The sequence below is a fragment of the Ananas comosus genome, linkage group 17 (assembly GCF_001540865.1).
Source record: "Ananas comosus cultivar F153 linkage group 17, ASM154086v1, whole genome shotgun sequence".
Taxonomy (NCBI): domain Eukaryota; kingdom Viridiplantae; phylum Streptophyta; class Magnoliopsida; order Poales; family Bromeliaceae; genus Ananas; species Ananas comosus.
The window spans coordinates 6,356,491-6,366,851 of record NC_033637.1 but is presented as its reverse complement, the minus strand read 5'-3'; positions in this window follow the sequence as shown (position 1 = coordinate 6,366,851).

Genomic DNA, 10,361 nt, shown 5'->3' with positions numbered 1-10,361 from the left:
GTTAAGTACGCTCCGAGTCTTGTCACCTAAGGGATTTTAATTTCCCGATACAGTTTATAACACATCTGACCTAGAGATGTTGTTATCGGCGTCCGACGTCATCGACCGGGCTCCGGCTTCGCTAACCGGACTTTGGCAAGCTAGACAGCACGGTAACGCTTGTTTAAGTCTTCTCTTTCGTTGTAGGTTTTTTTTATTTAATTCGTCTCTTCCATAGTCTAACGTATAATTCAAGTTCGATCTAGAGAGGTATTAATCTCGATTCTCATTCCTTTACATCTAACGACCCTTTTACTGGTTAGATATGTTAGATATGTTATAGATATGTTATACATGTTAGATGTGTAGATATGTTAAATATAGATATATTAGATATGTTAAATATGTATATATGTTATAGTAATTTTGCGTTTGGGAATTGGTAAAACGTAGGAAGAGAAATTAAAGCCTACATCGGGGGGTAGTTGATATTTTCGAGGTAGACAGAATGTACATATTCCGTGTCCTGCCAATTTTAATGTTATAGTAATTTTGCGTTTGGGAATTGGTAAAACGTAGGAAGAGAAATTAAAGCCTACATCGGGGGGTAGTTGATATTTTCGAGGTAGACAGAATGTACATATTCCGTGTCCTGCCAATTTTAATGTTATATTAATTTCCCATTTGGCAATTGGTAATACGTGTGAGGGGACGGAGAGAGAATGTATGTATTTTGTCCTGTAGTACGCTCCGAGTCCTAACACTTAGGGGATTTTCATTTCCTGGTGCAGTTTATGACGCACCTGACCTAAAGACGTTGTTATCGGAGTCCAACGTCGCTAACGGAACTCCGGCGTTGCTAACGGAGCTCCGGTAAACTCCACGGTACGGTGATGCCTCTTTAAATATTCTCTTCCGTCGTCGTTTTTCTTTCCCCTTTTTTATAGGTCGTAGCGTTTTCGTCGTCGTTTGTCTCTTCTTGGCCTAAAATTTTTTCAATGCTTATATTCATTCTTTTGTCTTTCTTGAATTTTCGGGTCCTTCCTCTCCGTTTTTTGTCGGTTTCTGGTGTTTTTTACTAGTTGGTTTGTACAAGGAAGTTTGTCGTACTTTTCTCTTTGACGTTCCTTTCATTGTGTGTGTGTGTCTTTGCCGTTCCCTTCAAGAGAAAGAAGGTGAGTTTTGAGAAAGTAAATGAAGAGTGTTGCTAGGGAAAAAAATAACTAAAGAACAAAGGTTTTATGACGTCGTATATTTGTACCGTAACACGCTATATGACTTCCTACAACTTGACGTATCTCAAGCCGAACAGCGAGGACCTTTTGCCTACGACACACGAAGTAAATGGAATGGGGCTCGACAACGTAAACACTTTGTTGGTTTGTTACTGAATCACACTAGACGATTTAAAAGAAGTAAATGGGATGGTGTTCTGAAAAAGAGAAAAAACAAAGTTATAGTAATCCACGTTGTGGTTGTAGGTGTTTATGTGTGGAATTTTTCTCGATGTCAATCGTTTTCGATGTCTCGTTCTTCTGTACGCGTGTTTTTTTTTTTTTTTTTTTGTTGTCATGGATTAATCAGATTATAAACTCGAAATCTACTATTATCAAGGTAACAGAATAAGTATCTCACTTCTTTTTATTAATGAATTGTTGTGTGGTGACGGTTGAGAACTCAAAGCCATTCTGGTAGCGGCGGAGCGTGGGGAGGGAGCAGGAGGGTTGGAGGTGACACCGGCGGTAGCGACGATACTGGCGGCGGCAGCGTCGGGTGCGGCTGTCGCGACGGCGCTGACGGCAATAGTTCCCGGTTTGGTGACGGTGGAGGTGGCTTTGGGGTAAAACTATTCTCTCTCTCCTCTTTTCCCCGTATTGTCTCTCTCTCTCTTACCTCTCTTTCTCTCTTACTCACATTCTCTCCCCCTGTCTCTCCCCCCCATGTCAACCTCTCTCTCTCTCTCTCTCTCTCTCTCTCTCTCTCTCTCCTCCCCTATCCCCCCATCTCTCTCTCTCCTCTCCTCTCCTCTTCCCCCATCTCTTTCTCTCTCCTGATGAACCTCCCCTTCTTTCTCTAACCCCCTCCTCTTCCTCCTATATATATACATATTTCGATATATAAATATAATCACATAAGTAGACAACCACCTCTACCTTCGGGTGTACATTTTTAAAAACAGTTAACCGTCGTTCTCGTCCATACTCATCCGTACGCTTAAAGTTGTGAGGTAATCTCTCCATCTAATAGTAAAGTTTTTGTGGTGTTTATACAAGTTCTGTTTTTTTTTCTGGATTTTTGTCATTCTTTTAATCTCAGTCTCGTTTCATTATTGGACGTAATTATCGTTATTTTGTGATTGGTTAAGGTTATCTGTTTCAGAGGTGTAGACAAATGGAGCCTAGACCCGTCCAAGCCGTTGAAGATAGTCGATGGGGTTGTGGAAAGAAAATGAGACATTCCCTACTTGTTTTATGGTTCCTTAATAACTATATGATTGTAGCGGAGCGGGGCTTTGCTTCGTCGGTGTTTCTCTTCTTATTCGTTTCTCTATATCTTTGGTTGTCACGTCTTAGGTTCTTTAACGATCGTCTCAAACAAATTTAAATATTTGATAAAATCGTTTCAAACAAATTTAACAATCGTTTCGATTAAGTTTCATTGGTTATCGATATTTCTTGATACCACCTATAGTACAATTTTTTATTTAGAACCGACTTGAAATACGGAAATTTTTAAACTATGGTTGATTCTTTAAGTTCATTCTTTTACTCTTCCGGTATTAGACCTATTCACGTTGTTTTTTACATTTTTTTCAAGTATTTTATGTATAAGTACGCTCCGAGTCTTTTCGTTAGGATTGCCTTTCGTTTTGGCTTTTGTAAGATCATTTTTTACGTTTACTCTTCCGGTGTAAGACCTATTCTCATTCTTTTTACTTTCCTTTTTTACAAGTACGTATTTTCGTTTGTGTTACTTTTAGTCTCGACTTTTTCGAATTCATTTTACGTTAACTCTTTCAGTGTAAATATCTAAGAGAGATTTTCTTTTAACGTTTTTTTTTTTTTTTTTTTTGACTATACATATTTTATCCCTAAGTACGTTTTCAGTCTTCCATTAAAGTTGTCTTTTAAGCTTGTCCTTTTTAGGGTCATTTTAGGTTCACCCTTCTGGTATTAAGGTCTAATTCACTTCCTGACGCGGCTTATAAATAACACCTGTTGTTGAGACGTTGTTTGTGGGCGTCTGACGTCGCTAACGGGGCTGCGGTGTCGCTGACTAGGCTCCGGTAAGCGGATGGTACGGTAACGTCCGTTAAAGTCTTTGCTTCCATCGTAAGTTTTTGTTGATAGGTGGAGTAGTAGCGGAGCAGAATTTGTTTTTCCTTTCGTTGTTTCGTTGTCTTTTATCTTTTCCCCGACGTTTTTTTTTTTTTTTGTCATATTCTTTTTAGCTCTCCTGGGTTTTTTTAAAAATTTGGGTCTTCTTTGTAAGTCTTTTTGGTATTTATGAAGTTGGTGGTCCGTAGGTTGGTAGGTAGGTTCATTATACTTTTAGGTTTATGGTCTGTTATTCTACTCTGTTGTACTTCGTTGGTTTCTTTGAAAGTTTTCTGGTTTGGAGTAGAGACGTCTGTTAGTGTCGTTCTTCTTATTGTCTTTAACCTTGGATCAAACGTTAAATCCTTCTTTTACCCGTTCCCCGAATAGTTGGTTCCCTCGCGGGGCGCAGTCGAGCCGTAAAACAACTTGTCCCTCGCCCGCGTTGCTTCTCCCGCGCCCCCGAACGCTCCCGTGCGCTACCCCTCCCCCTCCTCCTCTTCTTCTAGGAGTGGTCTATGGGTGGCCGCTTCTAGCGCGGTTTCGTTAAAGATTGACTTGCTATTAATCTGATTTTTTATGTTTAATGTTGTATACTCCTTTATTAGATTTGGAAACCTCGTAAAATTTGAAAGTTAAGTATACAAATATATCCTTTAGAGATTTCTATTAATAAAAATAGTTTATTTACTTTTCGTCTGTTATTTATTGTCATATCTCGTTTACTATCTCCGAGTCTATGCGAAGACGAATTAGTGTTGCACGTTAAGGAGAGGAGGGAAAGGTTTTGAAATAATTCTCATTTACCGACGTCGCCAACGGAATCTGGCAGGTTCGACGGAACGGTATTTTGAGAATACCATAAACTTTCTTAAGATTCTTTTACTCTCCCTAAGCCTAAATACGGTTGGAATTAATCAGTCCATCGGATGTTTTAGTCGTAACAAGTTCCTTCTTAGTAAAATAGTAGTAACGGAGAATATGGAATTGTTAATTCCGGTTCATATATCTTGGGAAATTAACTACATCCTCACAGTTAACCGTAACTACATATTGACGTCGTAAGGTAGCTTTTTCACTGCTTATCTAAACTTAGTGATTTAGGTCTTTTGGATATTAAAACAAGCAGGACTTTTATAGTTTTTATTTCTAACTAATTATAACTTATTTTTAAATCCTTTGTACAAGTTAAAACATTAAAATAGCTTGTCATTATCCTAAAAGTGTAACACTGATGATTAATCGTTTTTTTCAATGAATTTTCATTACTTAGGTTTTATATTAATGAGTTATTAGGTGGTTATAGATACAATGTAGTACTTGTCTTTCTAACTTTCTTATTTCTATATTTTTCTTTTTAACGTGTCAAAAGAACAGTTGTTTATCAACTCAATCTTTTATTTCATTCTATATGAGAGTTTAGGTGGTTAAGATTCCATTTCTGTATTTCCTCCATTTATCATCCGTGCGTTCATACGATTTAATGGCTATTAGGTTATAAAGTATTAAAAACGAAAGTTTATTCAATTAGGTTACAAGGTTGAATGTATAGTTTTAATTTATAAAAAGATGGTGTATATAAATCGTTTATTTAAATACATAATATAGTCTGTCTCGCTAGTTTAAATTATTTTGAAACAAATTACGGATATAAAGAGCCACAACCTTTAAAGTACGTTTATTAAACCACATACTTGGAATGTCGTACAATCCATTAAATATTTTTTCGTAGTATAAACTTTGCAACAACGGAATTGTCCGAGACGTTCGGTACAAACAAAGATTGGTGAGTACAGCCATAGAGGTTGTAAAAATATAAATTGAAGTGTCGTTGTTTCCGTATTACTCTTTAGATTATTTCATTTTTTTTTATTATAATGTACTTTTCTAAGTATATTTTTGCGGACTGTACGAGTTGTTGGGTTTCCTTTGGCAAGACACATAACGTTATGATAAAACGAATAGAAAGTGCTCATTTTAAACTATATTAGAGGGATATGGTTAGCAAGCACTAGGTGATATGGTTAGAAACCAAGCTATTACGTTATGAATGGTATGAAACTGGAATTTTGGACGATATTGTACTTGTCTTTGCTTTGACACTGTTATTTATGTCACGCCACTTGGCCATATGAAAAACTTGAGAAGACTTTTCATAGTCTGATTTCTCCGTGTTGAAAGAATATTAAAACTTATAATTAAATTGAAAGTATCGCTTGTACATTAAGGAGTAAGCTGACGAGTATATAAAAATAGTGTTTTACGTAGAGAACCTACCTCGTAACCGGGGTTTGTGTGATTGGGGTGTACGTATTCCGTTGTGAATTTTTGATATGTAGTTAAAAGGGAAGATTGTTTGCTACTCGAGAGTTATAGCTTTAGGGTTTGAGGTTGGTTGTCATAGGGATGAAAACTACGTTTGTCGACCTTTATCTTATCAGAAGTTTTAGATTCTATTTTTGTACTATCAATTCTTTAGATTATTTTTGTTAATTCTGTGATGTTAACCTCCTAGTTTAAACGTGTTCGGTTACTTCTATTCCTTTGTTTATGTTAGTTGGTTCATTGTCATGAAGTGTTAGTTTGTAAAAGATTTAATGTCTACGTTTTAGCTCTGGTTAATGTCTTCCTATCGCAATGTTGGAGTGCGTTTAAATGGACTTTTTTTTTCAGGCCGCTCGTCTTTGAACAATGTGAGAGATCGTCTGGTGTATCGGCGTGATTTGACGTAAATTCTTTGAGTAACTAGTTAATTTGTACCGTTCTTTTAACCTGTAAATTCTTTGAGTAACTAATTAAATTGTCGTCATAGTTAGCGTTCTCCTATTTTTTATCGGGTTTCTCTTATTATTGAATTATCGTCGTAGACAGCGTTCTCCTACTTTTTATCGTTCGGTAATGTTGATAGTGTTATCGAAGTTCTATAAACGATTATCAATCTATTCGTCCAGAACATTATTTTCGTAAGTTGTCTTCCCTTTTTTCTCTCCATTCTTCTATCATGTATCCTTCATTTGTTGGAGGAAACGTGTTTTTATAACTATAGGGACATAGGTGGTAGAGGAGAGTTACTTTGGAATCACTGTTGAAAATTATTTGTAAGGTGTCGTTGGATTTTTTAATCTAAATTGTCTTGTAATCTAAATTATTTTTAGGAAAAAACCGGGTAATGAACTTAGTGGTATGTAGTCTAAATAGTACAAAACATTAAAAAAATACGAAAGGATTATCTTTTTTCTACATTCCGTAAGGGTACGGTTCCCTTTTATTTCGTAAACAGTTCATACCGCGACGCTGAGAGTATAGATTCGATCACAAAACAATCTTTTAAAGACTTCGGGGCCGGGTTTCGATATAGATTTTGATTGTAATTTGTGTTTTGTTTTTTTATTTTATTTCTTTTATTTGAGTAATGATTTTGTTGCCTCGTAAGATCTTCAATTTTTTATAATATACTCTTTTAAACCTAATCCTACGACCTTTTCCTTTTTAGTGTACATTTTTAAACTAGAACTTGAACTCAAAAGTTAATTTTTTTTCCCGAATTAATGTTTAGTGAATGAAACCCTGACCGAAATAAAAGGTGCTAAATGATTCANGGAAGTGGGGCCGCTGCCGCTGCCGCCGCCGGAGCCGGCGAAGGTGGGGGAGGCGTCGCCGGAGGCGCTGCAGATGGTGCCGAGGCGGCCGATGAGCTCTCGGATGACGAAGTTGTCGAGGGCGGGGGAGGAGGAGGAAGGGGAAGGGGAGGGGGAGGAGACGAGGGAGCTCAGCGCCGAGTCGAAGTTGGATTGGTCCCAGGTCGAGAGGTTGAGGAAGCCATTGTTGAGCTCGGTGAGCTCGGACGCGGAGGTGGTACCGGCGCCTGGCACCCATTTGGGGGCGCCGCCATAAAAGAGGTCCTTTTCCATGGGGGAGCAACGAAGGAGGAGACCCCAATGGAGAAATGGAGGAGAGAGAGAGAGAGATTTGAATAAGGGGGGAGAGAGGAGGGGGAAGGGGAAGAGGAAAGAGGAGTTGTTGACCTCCATGTATATAAAGAGATGGAGGAGGAGGAGTTGGAGTAAATTTTGGAAAGGAGGGATTTTTTTTTTTAAATAACAATAATAATAATAATAATAAAAGTAATAAAAAAAAATAAAATTAAAATATGATGATAGTCAAATTGCTCCTCTAAAATTCACCCATCCTACAGAATGTTTATTTTATATACCCTCATTCTAAAAATTATAAAATTCTTTAAATTTTTAGTATTAGAAAAATTCAACAAAGGACCAATTCTTAACCCTTGAATTAGAAGTGTAAGATATACACTCTCTTCCGGAGTGTACAAATAGCAATACTCATAATAAAAAAAATATATTATAATATATGGAGACCCCTCAACTATAGGGTATTTTAAACTACATCTTTCTATCATGAGTGGTAATACAAATTAATGGATATTTGTTCGTGTTCGATGATCACCGGATCGGTAGGCTCAATTTTAAAGTAAAATATAAATATTTGAGAATTTATTTTAAATATGTCAGAAGATAACTTTTATAACGACAGTCTCTTTGTTTTTTTCGTAATTAATTTTCAGATTAAAATAAAGTTCAAATAAAATTTTTTTTTTTTTCTGTTGTCAATGTTTTTATAGCCATAGCTATCTTATTTTTCACTTTTTAGTGAATTATAGAGGTTAAATATTTATTTTTTAATTTTCTCTTATGTTATTATTGATTATACCACCACCCACAACAAATCAACGATGACATTTTAAAAAATTAGAGTTATGGACGAATTTAGATTACATTAAATCATACAGTAGATTTATATATTTAGGGCGGAAAATAATTTCATCCCATGCCTCTTTTGGGAGAAACAAAGATCGCCTAATAATTTTGTGTTATTTTAGGCCACAAAAGATTGCAAAAGTACTAGTCCATGCTGTGTTCAGTTTTTATTATTGTATCATGATTGGAGTTATTACCCTTCCTCAGCTTTAAATTTATATTTTCTTAACTTTTAAATTTTATTTTATTTATTTTAATTAGTTAAAATAAAATTTTCAGTTAAGCTCAATTAGAGGCGTGAACGAGCCGAATACGGACGAGCTAAAGTCGACTCGTGTTCAACTTATTTATGAAATGAGTCGAACTCGAGCTGGCTCGTTAAAGTATCGAGATAAAAAAAAAAATACAGCTCATGATCGACTCGTTTATTAACAAGTCGAATACGAGCTGGCTCACGAACAATAAGTTAAAAGAATTAAAATATATATATAGAAAAAAAATTATAAGATCTTATCTATTAGCTTTTGATCTAATGATTGAAACCTAGCATATAAATAGGTCTTTTTATTATTGAATTGGGCATTATATTGAAGTTGAACTAAAAATCAAATAATACATATATATATATATAGAGAGAGAGAGAGAGAGAGAGAGAGAGAGAGAGAGAGAGAGAGAGAGAGAGAGAGAGAGCGCGCTAGCTAGGCTAGTATATTATTGATAGCACGGAAGCCTCCGTACTAGTAAATTATTTTTAATGATGCGAAGTTCAAATTGATGATCGACTCCTCTAGGCTTGATCTACACTATTAAAAGTATCTGGAAACTAAAATTCATAATTTTTTGACATTATTTGGCAAGTGATCAAATGGTTTCAAAATTGACAATTTTAACAATTGATGTGATGCGATTGTGAATTTAATAATATAAAACAATCCAAATCTGATGAATTTTTTATAGAAAATTTTTTTTCACTATTTAGAGTAAGATTAGTACTTTTGATTTTAAATTCAAGTCTTTTGTTATTATTTTTTATGAGATTTTTATTTTCAACCGTTCATTTTTAGACTACTCGTTTAATAAGTAAATGATATTAAAAAATTATGAAATTTAGTTTTCAAATACTTTCAATAGTGTAGATCAAGCTTAACGTAGCTGATCGTTAATTTGAAAGTCGCATTATTGGAAATAACTTAGTAGCATGAAGGCCTCCGTGCTACCGATAGTATACCAACCTAACTATATATACATATATTCGAGTTTTTATCAAGCCAAACACAAGCAAGTTGATCTTAGCTCGTATTCGGATCGTTTATTAAACGAGCTAAAAAATTCAACTCATATTCGGCTTATTTACTAAACGAGCGATTTGATTTCGAAATTATTTCGAGCCCAACACGAGCTGGTACGCAAACAGCGAACTGGATTGTCACTCCTAAGATCAATAAATTTGTAAACAATTAGTTGCCAATGTAATAAATTTAAAGTTACTAAAACGTATAGAATAGTCAATAAATTAAATAATTTATTTAATTCATTCGAACAAAAGCACTTAATTCTGTTGGATTTTGCATGTAAGCCCATGTTCCGAAACCATCCAAAATATACAAAACTTTTATATCCAAGAAGCCGGGAGCACGAGCTTCTTTTTTCTTTTTTTTCTTTTTTTTTTTGTGGGCAAAAATATAAAATTTTTTAAGAAAATTAAAATAAAAAAATAAAGTTAATAGGGACTATTTCAATAGATTCTATTCCATAATTAATATAGTGGAGGGGGTTCCCTTCAATTTTTATTTTTATTTTTCAAATTTTTTATGGCCTTCCACGGTAAGGACTGAGGAGATGCCGGGCCTTGGACGTCAGAAAAAATTCAAAAAACCAAGAAGCGCTTCCTCCTGCAGCGGGAAAGGGCTTCTAGGGATTAGTGGGAATATATAGAGGGGTTTTTTTTATCTTAATCTTAAAAAAAAAAGTAAATAAAATTATGTAGAGTAAGTTGAAATATCATCCAAAATATGATCACTCGGCCTAAAATTCTTAAGTTCAGTTATTATTTAGTGTGTCCGTCACTTATAAACCTATCAGATTATCCGGTATGGGATTATTGGAATGTCACGTTCTCGTCAGTCCAGTCCGATCACACTTTTCTACATTATCCGATGTGATCACCGGTCGAAAGTGTGAAATCCAAATTTGCCAGGCTAGTTATTAGGGTCCGATATGGGATTATTGGGATGTCACATTCTCGTCTGCCCAATCCAATCACACTTTTCCATATTATTCGATGTGA